The sequence below is a fragment of the Urocitellus parryii genome, chromosome 3, assembly GCF_045843805.1.
Source record: "Urocitellus parryii isolate mUroPar1 chromosome 3, mUroPar1.hap1, whole genome shotgun sequence".
NCBI lineage: Eukaryota > Metazoa > Chordata > Mammalia > Rodentia > Sciuridae > Urocitellus > Urocitellus parryii.
The window spans coordinates 87,743,145-87,761,464 of NC_135533.1; the positions used below are offsets into that span (position 1 = coordinate 87,743,145).

Consider the following 18,320-nt stretch of genomic DNA (forward strand, 5'->3'; position numbering starts at 1 on the left):
ATACAATCTTTGTGTGAGCATGTGATTTCATTTCTCTTCAATAAATTACTAGGGATGAAATTGCTGAGTAACGTTATAAGTATTTATTAGATATTGACAAACTATTTTCCAAAGTAGCTGTCCTATTTTACATTCCCACCAGCAATATATGAGGGTTACAATTTGCCCATTATTGCCAAAACTTAGTGTTGTTAGTTCTTTAAATTCTGGTCATTCTCTTGGGTAGGTAGTGATATTTTATTGTGGTTTTAGTTTTAATTAACCTAACGATTAATGACATTTTACATCTTTTTTGTTCATTTGTCATTCTTTTATATGCAGTGCTAAGAATAGAACCCAGTGCCTTACACATGTGAGGTAAACTTCTTTGGTAAAAAGTTTGTTCAGTTCTTTATCCCATTATTTATAATAGCTTCTTTGAATATAACATAATACCATAAAATTCACTAATAGTAGTACATACGAATAATTGTTAGTATGTTTACAGAGTTGTGCAGACCTCAGCATAACCTAATTTTAGAATATCCTTGTCACTCTAAAGAAGCCTCTTACTCATTAGCAATCATTCCTTATTTCCCCTTCCTCCAGCTCTAGGCAACCATTAACTTACCTCCATAGGTTTGGCATTACTGGATATTTCATAGGTAATGGTATCATACCCCAAAACTGGTCTTTTGCATTTGGTTTCTTTCACTCAACATAATATTTCACCTTAACACATGGTTCGTGTATATTAATTATTTCCTTATTTTTACAGAATAGTATGGCTTTGGGTATACCATAGTTTATCTGTTACAGAAATTTGAGAATTTTTACTTTGGGGGGCTATATTGCTATGAACATTTACCTTCAGTTTCTGGTGGTTCTGCCTATCTACTGCTTCTGTAGCACTCTCATCCTCTTGGTGCTACAGTACTGGCTTTCTCTTGATTGTTTGCCTCCAGTATAAGTATTGTTTCCCCAAATACCCCTGCACCTGAGTTTACCCCACATTCTATTCCAAATCAGTTTAACTCCCCATAGCAGTGAGGCTAAAACCTTCCCAGCCTATTCTACCCTGGTACAATGGCAGTGCTACAGAACTTGGGTTAGTGGGTAGGAGAGTAGGAGCAGACTCAGGCTAAAATGTCATAGCATCCCCTCATTTTTGTCATGCTTCAGAAGGTTTCTTGATTCTTGTTTTGTTGCATGCCTTTTATCTGCTTCCAAGATTCTAAAATAATTATTTTGATAGTTTTGTTAAGTCTTATCATTGCTGTCGAGAGAAAATTTGCCAAACCTTTACCCATCCATTCCTGAAGTCAGACTGGGCTGTTCATTTTTTTGTTGTTGTTGTTTGTATATCTTCTTATTGAGTTCTAGAGGAGTTCTTTTGATCCATGTAAGCTTTTACCAGATATGTGTTTCATAAATACTTTCATTCTGTGGCTGGACTTTTTGTTTTAATATGAAAGTTACAAATTTTAATGAAGCCAAATTATTAGTTTATTCTCTTTCTATTTTCCTTTATTTGTCTTAAGAAATTCTTCCTGGGCTGGGGTTGTAGCTCAGTGGTGGAGTGATTACCTCACATTTGTGAGGCACTGGGTTTGATTCTTAGCACTGCATATAAATAAATAAAATAAAGATCCATCAACAAGTAAAAAAAAATATTAAAAAAATTCTTCCTAATACAAGTGTTACAAATCAGAGGGTTTTTTTTTTTTGCTCAATTAAGATAGAAAATATGAATAGGTAAGATAAAACCATCCAAACTAGGCTTTATTGAGGCTTATGCTGCAGCACAAGGGAGTCAGTACAGGATCAGAGTTACAGACTGACTCCTCAATGACCAGAGGAGTAGAAAAAGGAGGTGGGCCTGTGTAGGTGCACAGTCATCTGTTAACTGCAGGACATACTGGTTTGCACATTCGTACTGGATCCATCTGAGCTCAGTTGTCATAGATGGTAGGGGTACTCATCTCTACCACCAAAGAAGTGGGAAAATTCCCAAGTCCAAAGGGAAGCAGTGTGTCCTCTGGACCTCTGAGAGTTGTGGAAGTGGGGAGTCCAAAGGGGGAACTCCTGAGCATCTGGAGGAAAGGAGAGTCTTCCAGAGCTTCTGGTGGCTACCACCAAAGGCAGAAAAACAACACTGGGGAGGGTCAGGCTTTCCTTCACTTTTTTTCCCCCCACCCTTTGGATACTGAGGATTGAACTTGGGTACTCGACCACTGAGCCACATCCCCAGCCCTATTTTGTTTTTTATTTAGAGACAGGGTCTCACTGAATTGCTTAGCGCCTTGCTTTTACTGAGGCTGGCTTTGAACTGTGGTCCTCCTGTCTCAGCCTCCTGAGTTGCCAGGATTACAGGCGTGAGCCATTGTGCCTGGCTTTTCTTTCTTGTCTTGCAAGGTCACAGAGATTCTTTATCTAGCTCTTATATTTAGATCTGTGATATAGTTCAAGTAAATTGTTGTATGTTGCATAAAGGTTGGGCTTTATGTTTATCCACATGATTCTTCAGTTTGTTCAAGATTATTTTTTTAAATTAGTATATTTTCCGTATTAACTTGGCATATTGAAAACTATGTGGGTTTTTTCTGGGCTTTTTCTCTTCTGTTAACCTGTGTGGTCTGTTACACCTATGCTAATGTCTCAGTGCCTAGATTACTATAGATTGCTAGTAAATCTTAAAATCCTCACCTTCAATTTTGAAAGAAATTTTTACCAGGTGTAGAATTCTAGATATTTTCATTCAGCACTTTAGATCGTAACTGCTCCATTCTCTTTTGTCTTGCATAGCTGTAGGCAAGAAGTTTGCTATCATTCTTTTTTAAAATTTATATATATTTTACAATTTAAAATTTTTTAATAATTGATTTATAATTGGACATAATACATGTATCATAAATTCACTATTTTGAAGTGTGCCATTCGGTGTTTATAGTGTATTCACAAAGCTGTGCAACCATCACCACTAATTCTGCAACTTTTATATCACTTCATGAAGAAACTCTATACATGACCAGTGTAACTTCATATCATGTATAATCATAAGATTGGGAAGTTATACTCCATGTATGTATAATCTATCAAAATACTTTTACTGTCATGTATTTAAAAAGAACAAATTAAAAGAAAAAAAGAAACTCTAGGCTGGGGAGGTAGCTTAGTGGTAGAATTCTTACCCTGTACAAGGCCTTTGGTTCAATCCCCAGCACCACAAACAAAAAGAAACCTTATGCTTTTTAGCAGTCACTCTTCATTTCCCCCTTCCCTTTTTGCTCCAGCAACTACTAGTCTACTTCCTGTCCATATGGATCTGCCTATTCTGTACATTTCAGTAAGTGGAATCATACAATATATGGTCTTTTTTGTCTGGTTTCTTTCATCTTGCATAATGTTTTCAAGGTTTATCCATGTACCATCACTTCATTTCTTTTCATAGTAGAATAACATTCCACTGCATGGATCTTACACATTTTGTTGATGGGCCTTTAGGTTGCTTCTACTCTTTGGTGATTATAAATAATGCTGCCATGAGCATTATTGCAGGAGTCTGTGTAAAAGTATGCTTATTTTCCTCTGGTGTATACCTTAGAGAAGAATTGTTGGGTCATTAGTTAAGAGGATTTAACTTTCTGAAAACTGCCAGTCTTTTTGCTGCATATTTTACATTCCCAACAGCAATGTTGAGGGTTCCAATTTCTCAACATTCTTGCCAAAAACTATCAATTGTCCGTGTTGTATTATAGCCATCCTGTTAGTTGGAGGTTGTGTCTCTTGCCTTTGATTTGCATTTCCATAATGATTAATATGTTGAGCATCTTTTCATATACTTATTGGCCACTTGTTCAACTCTTTGGAGAAATGTCTGTTTAAATCCTCATTTTTAAATTATTTTTTCATGTTGAGTGTTAGGATTCTTTTGATGTTCCGATTCTAGACTCTAACGTGATCTGCAATATTTTCTACAGTCTCTCAAAGGCCACTTTTTTGATAGTGGCCTTTGCCGAAAAAAAAAGTTTTTTGTTTGTTTTGCAGTCATGGGAATCTGACCCAGGGCCTCGCGGGTGCCAGGCAAGCAAGCACTCTACCACTGAGCTATATCCCCAGCACCCAGAAAAGAGTTCTAGTTTCTATGAAGTATAGTTTATCTGTTTTGTTTGGTTTTGTTTTTCCTTCACTGCTTGTACTTCAGGTTCCATCCAAGTAACTAGTGCCTAAGCAAAGGTCACAAAGATTTACACCTGTGTTCTTTCCTAACAGTTTTATAATTCTAGCTCTTTATATGTAGTTCTTTGATACATTGAAGTTAATTTTTGTACATGACTTGAGATATAAGGATCTAACTGCATTTTTTTTTGTGTGTGTGTGTATGCAGATTTCCAATTATTCCAGCACCATTTGTTGAAAACCTGTACTTCATGGTGCTGGTATTTGAATTGGTAGGTCAAATCAGTGCAATGTTCTAAAAGAACCTTTCTTTGGGATAATATAAAAGTAAATATGTGGGCTAAGGGTGTAGCTCAGTGGCAGAGCACTTGCCTAGCATGTGTGAGTTACTGGGTTCAGTCCCAGCACCACACACACAGAAAGTAAATATGTAACTACTTAACCAATTAAAAAACAGTGCCACCTCAAGTCCCTCTATTTATGGATAACCACTGTTATCATTTGGTGAATATGGTTCTATTTTATTATTTTGGTGATAATATCATACCACTATTGAAGTTTACTCATTTTCATTAGCATTCTTTCATTATTGAAATTTTAAGTTGTTTCCAGTTTATACTTTCACACCAATAGAATATGAGTTCCAAGTTTCCCCATTCTTATGCAAAACTGACTTTTGTCAATAATTTCCCATCTTTATTAGTCTAATAAGCAAAAATGTCAGATTTCATTACATTTTTGTCATTGTGACTATAGTTGAACATCTTTATTTTTTTTTTTTTTAGTATCCTGACCATTTCTTTGTGAATTACTTGTTTATGGCTATTTTCTATTTGGGGCTGTTGCTTTTAACAGTTTTTATATATTCTTAACATTAAAACTTTTAAATCTCTGTTGCAAATGTGTTTTTCACCTTATATTTTGTCTTTGAATTTTTTCTTACTTTATTTTCATATTCTTTGCCTTTGTTTTTGTTTTGCTTTTGTTGTATAACACTGTTTTATAATCACCAGATAATTCTCATTCACATTGTCTAGATTTTTGAAAGTGGTTATAATTCTGTAAAATATAGAACCTATTTTGTGCATATTCATCCTCATTATATTTTTCTGGACAGAAACACATGGATACATGTTCAATCCCGGGACTGCACAGCCCCCCAGTGTACTGTTTTTCAGACCCAAAGAAAGAACTTGGAGGACTGTCAGAGAGGTTTGAACATTTTATTATTCACTCCTTGCCAGCAGCAGGCCAGGATATAATGGAGAGCTGCACAGTGCCTACAAGCTAGGGAAATATATTATAGTTTGCATGCCCAATGTGCAGGTGACTATCTATGGATGTTTTATGAGTATATTCCTTTACAACCAAGGTCACTCTCTTCAGATCCTTTCCCAAGGATTGGAGATAAGGGAAGTGGCCAGCTCCCCCTTCCCATTTCTCTCTTATACATTCTTTTAGAGACTTCTTCTCACTGCAAGCTTTCCTAGGCACTGATTAGTGTTTAACATAACAGTGTGGTATGGAACAGCATTGTTGAGCCTGGGATCCTTGTACACATGTGGAATCCCTGTCTTCAAGGCAAATTTCTGGAAATCAATCTCTCTCCACCCCCATAACACCCTTTGGTGCTGGGTTTAGAACCCAGGGCCTCACACATGCTAGCACATGCTGTACCACTGAGCGACATGCTTCTTAAAGTCTGTGTAGATGCACTTGTAAATGTTGATTAGTGTATTGGTGGGTCACCACCTCATGAATGGCACATGGGTCTTCTCACCACCCCTCTTGATGAGAGTCATTCTTCCAGGCCTAAATTGGAAAGCTGCATTTCTGGGTTTTGACCTTTGTAGCTTAAAAGAGTTTAGCCCATCTCGAGTTTATATAAATTTTCATCAAGTACTTTATATATATATAGCTCATTCTTTAAAAATTTAAATATTTAATTCATCTATTATAAGTTTATAGAACGTTTGATTCTCTATAAAATACTTGAGAAATAAGTTTCTTAACAAGTGGATTTGTTTTTTATTTTTTGGAAGATCCACTACTAAAGCTCTTTTAGGCCCACTGAGTCAATGCTGGAAAAAGAAAAGCAAGATAGATTTTTTTAAAAAAGATAATATTTATGGTGTTCCTCCAAATCTCTTGGCTGGTCTTTATTTACATCTGCATATAAATGTCATTTCCTCAGAAAGGCATTGAATAAAAAAAATATATAGTTGATTCAACATTCAAGAAAGGTACTTACCTCCTTCACAACCTTAATATGAAAGACTTCTCATTACTTAGCTCACTCAGTGCCAGTTATGTGTTGGGTAATATTTCAATCCCAAGGGTACGATAGTGCTCAAGACTATCAAAAGTCCCTGATTTCACAACACTTACTGTGGAAGAGTGAAATAAATGTAAAATCTGTCAGTCTTTGGTGCTTCTATCTAAAGAAGATGGTCACCCCCATTATTCTGATTCCTGTTCCTTTCTTACTAGCACTTATCACTACTCACCTCATCCTGTCTGCTTATTTAGTGTCTCTTCTCCCAATTGGATGTGCACTCCATGAGAGCAGGGACCTTTTTCTGTCTTGTTCATCACATATCCCCTGCACCTTGAATAGATTCTGGCACATAAGAGCGGTTTCTAAATACTTAAAGTCAATGACTGGCTTTAGAAACATTATTGCAGTATTTTTTCAGTATGTTAATTTCTATTGGTGTGTGGAAGAAACTAACATGCTTAGCAGTATATCTGGACTTATAAATTAAAAAGGCACTAGAAGAATATAAATTAATATAAATATGATGTATAGATTGACTACCTAACTATCTTAAAAGTACAACTATGAGTGAAGCTGTTCACATCAGTCTTTATGTTAATTCTTATCAGGGTTTTAAATCAATGAGATTATGCTAATACTAGTGATAGCTCTGTTATTTGAGCATTCACTGTGTCAACCTGCATGCCAAGTAGTCTTGGTCCATCCTTACAACAACCCAGTCAGTAAGGGATTTTATTTATTGATTGATTGATTGGTACTGGTGATTGAACTCAGAGGCTCTCTGCCACTGAGTTACATCCCTGGTCCTATTTGTGGTTTTGCTTTTTTGTTTTTGTTTTTCAGACAAGGTCTCACTAAGTTGCCAAGTATGGCCTTAAACTTGTGACCCTCCTGCCTCAGCCTCCCCAGTCACTGGGATTACAGACATTTTAACTAATACTGAATAAAAGGATAGATAGTAAAACAGGCAGCTACTTAAAAGCCAAAAAAGGGCTTTTCTTTAAATGTAAAGACCACTGTATAAAATTAACCTGGGTGGGGGAGGGTGTCCACAGGGAAGGATAGGACTGGACAGACCTGAGTAAAGGCTATAGACCAGCACCCTACCTGATAGCTACATTAATTAATTTCTAGACTGGTACACTTGGGTGGCAACGTGCTATCAGGTCCCTTCTCCAGTGAGAGATCTGCTGCTTTTCTTCTCAAATCCTACTCCTTTCACTCTCACCTTCTTTGTCCTTGGGTTTCTTACAATCCTAGAACAAGAACCCAGGAAGAAATCAGCAGGAAGCTGCTGAGGTCTGCTGTAATACTAGATTAGGTGTGGGGGTTGCATAGCCCACCACTGAAAGCTGCAACAGGTGACTTTAGTAATAATGGAGATTAATCTGGCTTTTCTGGCTGCAATCCTGGGAACTGACCCCAGCCGCCACTTCAATGTGTGATAGCTGCTACCACTAAAACCGGCTTCATCAACAGTAGATTCCTATAATTTAGATGGAGCCTACCCACCAGCAAAAGTGGAAAAATCTGGTTTCATCTCAAACTCCAATTTCACTATGGGGAAACTTGGGGATGTTAAGTGATTTGCCCAAGAAGAAACTGTTGGGAGGCAACTGAACTGAAATTATGTTTATGATGATCAGGTTTCCTGGCTCCCAAAACTTGAAAGAGAGGTTGCAAAAACAGAAGTTAAGATGTCAGTCTAGGGAATTTCTGTATCAAAAGTATCAGCTCCTTTTTGTCTTGCTAGCATGATCAGTGAGGGTGTGTTATATTAATAGGATGCTTTCTTGATCCTAGAAAACTCAGAGGTTAAAGTGAAAGGAGAGGACAGATGGGTCAGTGTCCTTGGGAGCCCCATATCTCCAAAGGCAGACATGAAAACCTTAATGCTTAGTCAAGGGGAGTTGTCAGTTCCTAGTTTGTAGGTCATTTTGAAGAGAATTTAGAGCTGGATTTTTACAGTTTTATTGAGGCACTTACTTTATAGTTGAGCTTAGGAAATTTTAACACCTAAATACTCTTAATGTTTCAGACTATCTTTTCAGTCACCTATTTCCATGTATCTTAAGCCCCACTGAAAGTATTTCCTCAACAGACTTTTGTAGTGATCCAGGGGAATAAATGTTGAGATTATTTTCCCCTCACATTTTGGTTGTGAATGTCCTACCATTTCCACAAGGGCTTTCTCAGGATGCCCTTGCTTACAGAGGCTGTTCTTCCCTGTGCTGACCTATTGTGAACTCTCCCTTCTTATAACTCATCATTTCTAAGAACTGAGGCATGCTCATTAGCATAATGCCATTTATTATAGTTATCTACACACTTGTGTGTTCTCATGTAGTAGCCTTTAAGCCAGTAGGTGGAAATGAAATATATATGTACCTATCCCAGTGGTTTATACTTGGATGACACTAAATAAATGTGTTTCACCATTCCCAAATAGTATTTATATTTTGCTGACGTGATAATGCAGGAATGGGGAGGGATGTTCAGTCTTTCTGAATAGACTTTTAAGTTTATATTTAGGCTGGTTAACTTTTAAACCAAAGAATATATATCCCCCTCAGCTTAAAATTGTCATTGCTTTAGAGTGGGCTTGGTCACAAGCCAAAGTAGAGTTTTTCACTCAGAAAACATTATGTGCTGAGAATGTTTCAAAAAACTTTCTAGTCTACACATTTTTTTGTCAGCCACAAATAGTTCAGTAAGACAGTAAATATATTACCAATTCTCTTAATGATCAGTGCTACTTGGATTGGAGCTGGAGAATATCATTCTAAGTGAAATAAGCCAATCCCCCCAAAACAAAAGCTGAATGTTTTCTCTGATATGCGGATGCTAATTCACAATTGGGGTGGGGGGGCACTGTAAGGAAGAATAAAGTTATTTTAGGTAGAGAGGATTGAGGAGTGGGGAAGGGTTATGGAGGTAGGAAGAATAGTAGAATAAATCAGACATTATTCCCTATGTACATAAATAAGACCAGTATAATTCTATATCATGTACAACCAGAAGAATGAGAATTATATTCCATTATAGAAGATGTATCATACAAAAAGTGCATTCTACTGTCATGTATAACTAAAATTAAAAAAAATTAAATAAAAATTTTAAAAGGCAAGTATGTTCTCATTAGCTCACCTGTACTAACTCCCTTTATTGGAAATTACACTTTCATATTTGTAGAATCAGATGAAGCAGTTGGCTTGGAGAGACCAGGTGTTTTGCTGAAGGTCACAGAAAATGAATAAGTCAAGCCCTAGAAGCTAAATGTGCTCTCTGACGTGACTGTCCTAGATGCTTTCCTCAGTTGTGAGCATGACACACCTCAAATACCTTTATGACTGAAAAGAACAGAGGCCAGGAGGTTTTTAATGATATGCATAGAAGTTTCCAACACTCCTCAGAGTGTACTTTTTCTCCTTGAATAGTAGAATGCTGTGGGAATGATGCTCTGATTTTGGAGTCTAGGTTAGAAATAGCAATACAACTTCTACCTGGCTGTCTTGGGAGGATTGCTTTTGCTGGGCAGTCAGTATACTCTAAGGAATCCTAGGTCTTGTGGAGGGGCTTGCTTGTGAGCATCCAAACCAGCAGCCTCCATTAACCACCAGTCCTGCAAGGAAGCCTTCAAGATTCCAACCCCAACCATCTGGCTGCAATTGCATGAGGCTCCAAGTGGAGTGGAAATCCCAGCTGAGGCCAGCAGGCGTGCAGGACCGAGAGATTATGGCATAGGTTATTGTCTAAGTAGGGCCTGCCATTACAAAATGCTAGGCAACAGGTGGAAATTGGCAAAACTGAGGAAACTTGGTGGAAGCCTGATGGATCTTGAGGGCCTGTCAGGGCATAAAGAAAAATGAAGAAAATGTTATTGGAATTTGGAGGAAAGGATTTTTTGCTATGTCACAACAAAGGTTTTTGCAACACGACCACATTCAATATCACAGTGAATAAAAATTGTGTCTGATAATTCAAAGAATAACTATTCAGGTCTCCAGGCAGATTGTTGAAGGGCAACGTGTCTTCTATCTGCCTGAAATAAAAAGAAAAGCTGAAGCATTATTAAATAAAGGAACCAAGACTTGATAACTTTTTAAAATTGTTATTAACATTCTTATTCCAAGCCTGCCCAGATGGCAAAGGACACTGAAATTAATAGCTCCTGTCCAGAGAACAAACCCAGGAAAACATGTTCTGAAGATGAAGCCAAGGGTGTATCTGGAAGACCTCAGGGAGATTTTAGATAAGGCCCCAAAGACCCTTTCAACAGACCGGGCTGGGGGATGTACCCAGTGGTAGAGTGTTTTTCTTGCGTGTTTGAGGCCCCGGATTCATTCCTGCACTGCACACATACAGACAAAGCCTTCCAAGTGTGTGCCTCATTGGTCCTCCCCATTTAATAAAAGGTGAAGGAGAGGGCTTAAGAACCTTCATGGCCTTCTCCCAAAGCAGCATTACAAAGAGCTCAAGGTAGGAAAGCTTGTCCCAGAGAGATTTGTGGGTTTGGCATTTGTGTAATGGAGTAAATCCCTAGTAAGATTCACAGTAAACCACAAGTTTTTTAGATAATTATATTAGCAGACATACCACAGCTTAGACTAGTACGAGTGAAAACAATAAAAAATGAAAAATAGCCTTTGAACCCTCAACTTCTACAAATAATCAACTGCAAACTGTAGCTGCTTTTTATTTTTGCAGGGCTGGGAATTGAACTCAGGTCCTCCTGCATACTAAGCAAGTGGTCTACCACTGAGCTACTCCCCAGACAACATTTTTTATTTGAACAGGAAAGAATTTAAAGGGCAGGCCCAAGAACTGAGAGGCAAAAATTGGAGTGTTCCCAGAGAACAGAACTGGACCCAAAGGTATTTCGGAATTGTTATGAACAAATGGCTATTATGTGCTTCCCCTTGAAAAACATCAGATTGCTCACCTCCATCCCAGCAGCTCACCAATGTTGGGTGCATGAAGAGAAGTAGACAGTTTGTCTCCTTAGTTATGGAACTAAAGATAGTGAGGATTAGTACTTGGGAAACTTCACCAGAGGGACTGGTTCTGTACCCTGAGCCAATTTACATGTCATGGGGTCCTATAGCACTAGCTTAATCCTGATGGGTTAAGAGGACTTCAGGAAATCTTGGAAGAGGTGACTGTTTTGCAGGGAAGGCTGCATCGGGCTAGAATGTAGACTAATGGTTTTAAACTGCCCGCAAATTCTTTTGACACTTCTCCCATTAGGAGAGATGGTGTCAGTTTCACTCTTGAGTATGGGCTGTCACTCGTGTCTAGCTAATTAGAGTACAACAGAAGTGATGCTTTATGACTTCATTAGAAAAGGCTTTTACCTGTTTCAGGAATCTTCTCCTTGCTGGCAAGCTTCTGCTATGAGAAAACATCAGCCATCAGACATATGAGTGAGGAGGTCTTCTAGATGACTCCAGCTCCAGCCAGCATCTGACCACAAGCAAATAAGGAAAGCCCAAAGAACTACCTGAGTCCAGAATTGAGAGGTGATAAGGCGTGACTATTGTTTTATACCACTAGGTTCAGGGTATTTGTTGCACAGCAACCAAAAACTAGAACAGATCTCTGAAACACTGAAGAGAACCCACCAGATGGTCCTGGACCCTCTCCATGTATGGCTGTTTATTTCTCAGTACCCACTGGATATGTCTTCTCTGATGCCCTGTTGGCCGGAGGTTCTTATCAACCAAAAGCTTCTCCTTGTCTTAGAATCTGGCATTTTTGAGTCATAGTAAGAGAAATGTATAGACTTATTATCAAAAAATTGGCTAACTAGGTTACATCAGTAAGTGCTACTATGTTCTAGAGAGAAAAAAATAGTCTAGTTTGAGCAGTGGTTCAGGGCAGTTAACCTTCTCTAAGCCCTTGCTGAGTGTCACTGGCTCATTATAGAGACTTGTTAGCCACAAGTCAGTTAACATGCCACTTAGTTAATGTATTTTTTATTATTACAGGACTGAAATGGGTTGCATATAATTGTTTTGAGCTTTTTTATGGAATAATTAATGTGTATAGATAAATATTAGATGTCCAGTTTTCATCATGGGTGATTGTTTTGAGCTTTTAAGGTAAAGCAAATAAAAAGGTCATTCTAGCCTATAGATCTAGTAATGCATCCTTTGGCTATTTCCAAATATTTTTTTTCTCACTGTATATAATAAACATCTGTCCTAGGAGCTTTTAACAACACAAGGAAGCACAAAAGAAAAATATTCCTTATGTTTTTTTGCTTTCTTCATCTCTCCAGGAATTTGTTGTCTTTTAATTCACTGGTATATGTCTTTCCAGACTTTTTTCCAGGCATATATATTCATGAGGTAATATATAGTGTTTTAGAACTACTTTTCTCAGTCATTCCATTTATCATCATTTTTTTGTATTTGCATAGTATTCCTTTTAATAGTTGTGGCACAATATCACAATGCCTGTGGTTGAATAATCCCCTGACCTAGTGTTTTACTACTATAAATAATATTTTAATGAGCATTCCCTTATTTTTTTGTACCAAGGATTGACTTAACCACTGAGCCACATCCCAGCCCCCCCCCTTTTTGTATTATAAAAGAAAGGGTCTCACTAAGTTGCTGAGGTTATCTTTGAACTCTGGATCCTCCTGCCTCAGCCTCCTGAGTCTCTGAGATTACCAGTGTGCATCACTGCCCCCAGCTCAGTGAGCATTCTTGTCTAAAGTGGATGGATCAAGGAATAGGAGTTAAATTATAAGCTAACCAGTATAATGTCAGATCATGCTACTCCTGTGTGAACCCCCAACCCCATGGCTCCCATCTTAGAGACCTAAAAGGCCCTATAACGCCTGGAGTGTGTGTGTGCGAACATACCTGTACGTGCCTTTCCCTGTGTCCTCTCTACCTTATCTTCTCTCAATATTTTCCTTATTTGTTTCCCCAAATCTATTCCTAAAAATACACTAGGCAAGCCCCATTTTGCCTAAGATCAAGGGCCTTGGCGCTTGTCCTTCCCTTTGCCTGTGACACTTCCTGCAGGTATCCACAAGCTGCTGCTTTCACTTCCTTTTTGTTTTGGCAGTTGGGGCTTCAGCAGACAACTTACCTTAACCATACAGTACTAATCGAACATCTTAGCAGCTCCTTAATCTGCCCTCACTTTTGCATTCCCTGTTTCCTTCACCCTCTTTCTCCTTCTCTATAACACTTACCTGACAGATTTTACATTTATTTCACTCTTCCACAATAAGTATTATGAAATCAGGGGCTTTTGATAGTTTTGATCACTGTTGTACCCATCATACCTTTGGGATTGAAACAGTATCCAACACTTAACTGGCACTGAGTGAGCTAAGTAATGAGAAGCCTATCATATAAAGGTCATGAGGGAGGTAAGTACCTTTCTTGAATGTTGAATCAACTATATATTTTTTATTCAATTTGCTAATAATTGGTCATAGGTTTTCTACATTTGTATCCATGAGGGACATGGTCTATAGTTTTCTTGTAGTATCTTTGGTTTTGTTATCTGGGAATTGGGGGCCTCATTAAAATAGGGGAGGTGTTCCTTCCTTTTTTATGTCCTGAATTTGTATAGAATGCTAGAAATGTTCCTCTGTGCACTGTTTTAGCTGCATCTCCTACATTTTGATGTATTGGGAGCACATTTATCACAGCAAGTGTGAGCCAGCTGCTTTTTCCTTGAGGCAGGCAGATTTCCTGAGTGAAGGTAAAGAGTTCTTGTGAATCAGGCTGTATAATCTCTGAGGAGAACAGACTGACCCTTGTGGAAGCCAGGAAAGCTAGCTCCAGTATTTGTTCCCAGTCCTAGTGAGCTTTGCTGTAATGATTTCAGCTGAAGTATTTTATTGACTTGGGTTAAGTTCCATGTTTTAAAAGGCTGAAGTCTGGGCCCAACAAATGTGAAGAAAATTTAAATATCAGAAGGGATCTGTAGAAGAAAATCAACCATCTGTAGTGTTTAAAGTAACAGCTCTAAATTAACTGTGAGAATATGTGCAAGGATTCTGTGGACTCTTTTAGGTGATTGATGGGGGGTGCCAAAGTACAGCAAATACGATTAGCAACTAAGCAAAAAAATAAAAGAACTTGGGAATAGGAAAAGGAAAGACAGTGAAATGAATCTGACATAGTTTTCCTGTGTACATATATAAAAACAACATCGTGGATCCCACTGTCTTGTACATCCATAAGAAGAGGATCCTAACTGGAACAAAATACATTCTGTACTTGTATGTTTATATCAAAATGGATTCTGCTGTCGAGTATAACTAAAAAGAACTAATAAATCAGAAAAAAGAAAAAGAAAAACAACAAACAGAGCCTTGAGAAAATTACTCTTGATTACTCTTGTTCTTCCATGTTAGGTAGAAAGTGTCTATATTTTGTCACCATGTTGGGTAGAAAGTGTCCAATTTTGTCACCATCTCCTTCCAGGTCTTGAGTTAGCAGTCTCCATCAGAGGACATCTCCTCCTAGAGAACTTTTAAGACTCAAGTGCCTAAGATCTCCTTAAAAGGCCCATTGCATCAAGACTCATAGGTAGTTTTTCTGATACTAAATAACTTTTTTCTAATGATTTGTCAGTTTTTATTATTTTATGTTTGAAAAATAATGAGGTTTTAGGTTAAAATTTGGAAATACCAAATAAATTTAACCATTTCTATTCTACTGTTTACAAGATTCAGAAGCAAATAACATTTTGGCCATTCTAGGATACTCAAAAGAGAGTATAGCAGTTTTACTCTCAGTTGAAAAAGGCAAATTAAAGAAGAGTTGACAAGGAAACAAAATATGAAGTATTATTTAAAAGGAAGAAATCTTTCCACATTGATACTGTAAAAAGGTCAGCAAAAGTACGTGGTGATGATTATAGGAAATTTAGTTTTTCAAAAACAAGGAACTTTGCTTCAAGAGTATGCCAAAAGTATAGGGATCTCACCATATTTTTTTCTTTTTCATTTTATTGTGGTTTTAACTTTATTTTGATCATGTATTACGTAACACACTGCATGCTACATAGTATATCAAGTAGCCTTCTAGCAGGGGTAGATGACCATACTGACATTTTTCCATCAATCAAGAAAATGCTTCCTTAATCAGTGTTCTCCAAACCCTTTGATTTATAATAACGATTAACTTCAAATATATGTCTTTCCATCAAATTCCACTTATAGGGAAAATGGGCAACCCTTTTTTCCTTGCCCCCCTTAGCAAAACTATGGATGTAGGCAGTGGCCACTCCCAGGAAAACAAAACACATGTCCATTATACTGACTCCTAGAAGAATTTCAAACCACATTTTGGCAAGGTTATTTAAACCAAATCCCTATCCCTTAGTCTCCTTATAGGTGACTGGTTTTGGCTCCTTTCCCAGTCACCATATTTTATTTTCAAAAATAACATTTATCTGAGTACAGAAGGAGTTGGGTCATTTTATAGAAAGAAAACTCTAATTTGACTTTGTAATCCAAATAATGACTTACTGGGAAGAAATTTGCCTTTTATTAATATACTTTCTAAAGCCTTTCTAAATATTTGTTTAGGTATACATAAATTGTAATAAATTTAAAATTTTAATTTCACTTTAAAATAATTACCTTTATGAACATATTAAATAAGCCAACATACATTATACTGAATTTATCATCATAATGAGATTAACAGCTCCCTTAATAAACCAAAAAAAACTTCCATTGTGTGTGTAAGGTAAGTGCTCTACCACTGAACTATATACATGAGGTCCTCACATTCATTATCTCATGAGATGTATTATTTTGTAATGTATTCTGGTGTGGCCTCAACCATTTTATTAATTTTTACCTTAACCAAAATAACCTATTTTTTTTCAACAGAGAGAACTGGTATATATAACACCAGAAACTAAATTTTTTCTTCCATGACTATACATTTTATATCATTTATAGATTTTAAATTCAAAAAATATTATCAAAGACATTTGGACTTGATTACTCTTTAGTCATTCTACAGTGTATAAAAATAGACGACAAGGTTAAAGCCATGTTGAGTGACCATTGTTTTATATCTTACTTAGAAATTGTCAGAGTATCTAAATACTGTTTATTAATTAAATCTAGTAAATATGTGCCTAACTTCTTAAAACTATGGATCTAAAAATTACAATTCATGTTTACACACTTAATCCTTATGATTTGTAGCATAAGAATTTCACATGATTAAATCAAGATCCATAATCCAAGTTTTAGAATTTAAATCCTAAAAAAACTAAATCCAAGTCTTGTACAAACTAGCACTTTGTACTGACATTTTACATGATGGTAAAAACAGTGAGTCAGCATAATTGTTTTTAAACTAAATTCATTTCAATTTGTCTAAAGGGATATCATCAGGAGTATTACCTGGATTCTTCTCTAATAAAACTCTCTAATGTTTATATTCAACAGACCTCCATATTCTTAAACCAAAAATTTAAATCACATCAAAAGGTTCTAGTTTTCCTGCCTTTCATATCTTACAACATAGTAACCAAGGCCGTTATTCTAGTTCATGACTAACTTTTTTTTCTCTTCTGTTACTTTTAGCAAGAAAAAATTTTAAAAGCCAATATGAGTAAAGCTTAAGAAACTCAAAAAATCATTTGAATTTTATCTGGACTGGATAAGTATGTAAATAATACCCGAGTGCTTTTTTTGATTAATTCATAAAATTTTGCCAGGAATAGAGGAAAGGGAAGGAGAGGAAAGGGTGAAAATGAGAAAGAACACCAGGCAAATCAGACTGGTGAAAGCTGATCTATCACCTCATAATTTTATAATTGTAAAAAATAGAATTTTGCACTTAAAAAAACAGTTGTAGGATTTTATAATACTATTCATGTCAGTTTGAAGAGTTTTTCCTCCATCACTAAAGAGGATCCCTCTTGGGCTAAGGATCATTGTAATTTGAATCCTAAAGCCTATCATCGGGCCCCATTACTGTCATTTAGAGGCTTCTAGTTCTTTTGCTTTTTAGATAAAACAAATAATTTTTCAGTGATTATGATTATGATTGTTGTTTGTTTGCAATGTACAATTTTTCATCTCATGGAGCCAGGAAAAGATGAATTTCTTGAATAGGTTCAAGGAGTTTTGGAATTTATGGGCCAGGGCAGGATTTGGAAAGTCCTTAACATTGGCACAAAATCTGGATATAGCCAGGATTAGATGTTGTATTATAAAATGTTAGGATCCTCTTCATATGAAAGCTGCAAAAAAATTTTTTTGGTATATAATACATAGATATTTTATTATATAACAGATGGAATTTATGAGGAATCATTGCATCTGTTTATTATGATGAAATCAAGTGAGATGGCTCTTCAGAAGCAATTTTGAGTCTGTTCTCTCTTGTAAGTGAAAAATATTCTTTTTATTCTCTAATTTATTTAATACCTTGTTGTGTCTTCCAATAATCTTTTTCTGGGTGCCTAGCATGACATACACTTTGTGTTCTTGCAGGGAGTATCAGTAATGAAAAGAACAGCCCAGGCTACAAAGGACTCATCTTTGAAGCAATCCCTAGAAAATGGAACTCATCAAGATTCCTCTTATAAGTAAAAGGCAAAGACACCATAAGGCAGTGGACCTCAGGAAGCCCCCCTTAAATAAATATGAGGAATTTAGCTGCTTCTCTGGGGGGAGTGATGGGAAGTGGAGAATAACAGCAAAGTCACAAAGTTCTGGAAAACTGCTTAGAAAGCTGCAATTTTAAGAGACTTTGCTTTAGTATGCTTATTTCCAGAGATGAGGGAGGAGGAGGGAGGAGAAAGGAGAGCTACAAATAGGAAAGTGTGGAATAGGTTTAGGCAGAAATGTAAGACAGGGTTGATGTTTTTCATAGTTTAT

At 36.8% G+C, this 18,320-nt stretch overlaps 1 pseudogene; it reads right to left on the reverse strand.

Annotated features, from left to right (window-relative positions):
* Positions 1–15,550: 15,550 nt before the first annotated feature.
* LOC113191712 (NADH dehydrogenase [ubiquinone] 1 alpha subcomplex subunit 1 pseudogene) lies at positions 15,551–15,757 on the reverse strand (annotated as a pseudogene).
* Positions 15,758–18,320: the final 2,563 nt, after the last annotated feature.